General features: G+C 42.3%; 1 protein-coding gene across 1 annotated transcript in view; it reads left to right on the plus strand.

Annotated features, from left to right (window-relative positions):
- The window catches only part of LOC125037765 (semaphorin-2A-like), a 775,566-nt gene that overhangs the window by 480,668 nt on the left and 292,398 nt on the right, over nucleotides 1–2,500 (plus strand). The gene's annotated exons all lie outside the window — the stretch shown is intronic.

The following is a 2,500-nucleotide window of genomic DNA, read 5'->3' on the forward strand; positions in this document are numbered from 1 at the left end:
TTTCATTCCTTCTTTCCTTTTTTAACTCAAGATATTTTTGCATGCTCTCTAAAAATGTACAATGCCACTCTCTTTTTCAATTTTACCTATGATGTGTTTGTTTTCCTCCATTCTTTTCTATCTCCTTTTCATTATTAATGTAAATTATCTCAGAAGCTTCAATGCATGTACACAGATGTAGAAAAATCGATACATCAAAGACGGACGGGAGACAAATTGACAGTAGACGTACATACACATATATATGTAATGTTAGATGTGTATGTAAGCATGTAATCGAGACTCCTATCCCTCGCTGGCGCCGCCGATGACCAGCGGCCACCCGGCGGCCTCGCGACATTCATGTGTCTCCTCAGTCACCGGAGCTTTTCACTGGTAAATAAATGTTGCCGTAATAACATGAAAGATTCCGTTCCGCCTCTTCCGCCGCCTTCAGGAAGTAAGACGGATCACTTCCCCTTGTCTGTGAGGAACGCTCATCGCTGGCCGTGTTCTTTGCCCCCCCCCCCCCCCCCATCCCTCCTTGTTCTTCCTGAACGCGGTCCCGCCTCGGCCGAGCACGGCGTCTGCCTCCCTGCACGGACGCGGCTCGTGCAAGTTGGAGGAGGCGTTGCTTTTATTTTTTTTCTCTCTCTCTCTCTCTCTCTCTCTCTCTCTCTCTCTCTCTCTCTCTCTCTCTCTCTCTCTCTCTCTCTCTCTCTCTCTCTCTCTCTCTCTCTCTATCTCTCTCTCTTTCTCTCTCTCTCTCTCTCTTTATGATGTTATCAGTATTTACTCGTGGTATGAAGAAAGTTAAGAAAAATAGTTAAAGGGTATTTTTGAGGAAAACTTTATCTTTTGCGTCTGTTCTTCATACATCTTTTGTTGGTCTAATTAGAGAAAATGTGTGCTTTGCAGAATCTGATTTGAATGTAGCGCTAAAAAGTAAAGTAATGAAAAAAAAAATAGATGATGAAGATTTTAAAAGTTAATTAGAACCAATAAAAATACTTTTTCATATTAAAACTCTGTTAGAAACCACAAATCATATTTTGCATTTGTAAAAGTAAAAAAAAAAAAAAGTTGCAGGTTTGAGGTTTACCATTTTGCAACATTTTCCAGCACCAGTACAAAAAAATACATATCCTGAAGTCTTAAGTGAAATTAAAATATCAAAAAGAATTTTATTGCGAATGGATTTTTTCATTTCATTACTATGATTGATCTGATGTCAAAGATGGGTTCCGCTCTCTAATGATTTATTATTCATCTTAAAGCACTTTCCAAGATTACCTGCAGTCTGAAAATCGTAAAATAGGAAATAATGAGTAAATAAAAGTTAATTTTTTTTTTTTTTTTTTTTTAGGAAATTGATTATTAATGACGGTAAGAATGATGGTAAGATTGATGATGATAATAAAGGTGACATTGATAGTGATGATAATGATAGAGGTAAGAATAATGACTATGATGATGAGAAAGACGATAAGAATGACGATGATAATGTTCTGATAAGAAAAGAATATAAGAGTGAATCGATTTATATTTAAGGCAGAGGTTGATAGTTATACGAATGAAAAATACCCTTGCGTGTAAATGTTCCGACTATGTGATTATAAGTTTTATTTAAGTGATAAAAGTAAAATAAAAAAGCGTTTTAAATACCCTCCCCCCCCCCCCCCCCGGTCGTCCGGTCGTCCTCTCCGCCCACGTCATCGTACGCCCACGGAACCGAACTCATATCACAACCTCCTTTTTTTTTGTCTGTATACCCCCCCCCCCCCCACCCTCCACCACCGCCCATGAAGTAATTTTCAAAACCATTAACTGTTCTGTTCCTTGACTATATATCGCTCTGTTTTTTTGTGTGTGTTTTTTTTTTATACACACACACACATGTGTGCGTGTGCTGTGGCGCGTGTGTGTCCCGTCCTGTCTGTCGTCTCTGTCTCGCCCTGTATATAAATTTCATGTCTGAGCCTGCAGACAGTTGTTTGATCCGATATATATATTAATTTATTTGTGTGTGTCTGTCTGTGTCCGTGTCTGTCTGTCTGTTTGTTATACGCTTTCTAATTAAATCATATAAAGACGCCATCCTCCCGCGGTCCCAACGCCGCGCCAGTGTCAACATGGAACCGCGTCCTGCAGGGCCACCCATTGGTCACCCTCCCCCGGCATCCCCTCGCCCTCCCACCCACGCCCACTTTGTGCACCAGGACGCCCGCGACTTTGTCCCGCTCTCGCCGCCTGCCTGGTGTTGATCGTTTGTCTTTATGCATGATGATTCATTGTCCTGTGTTGTCGCCGAGCTGCTGGGGACGCTCGTCTCGCGGCCGCGCTCTGTTGACGGGCTGATCGCGTCGTGGCCATTGGTGGCTCGGGCTCTGGTCTTCGCTCTGTCTGTCTCTGAGCATGGATGTATATATGCATGCTGCACTTACATACGCATAGGCATGTAGACACGTTTCTTCCATATCTTTGGCTCTCTCTCACGCCATGTCCTTGTCCTCCTCCTCCC

The sequence above is a fragment of the Penaeus chinensis genome, chromosome 24, assembly GCF_019202785.1.
Source record: "Penaeus chinensis breed Huanghai No. 1 chromosome 24, ASM1920278v2, whole genome shotgun sequence".
NCBI lineage: Eukaryota > Metazoa > Arthropoda > Malacostraca > Decapoda > Penaeidae > Penaeus > Penaeus chinensis.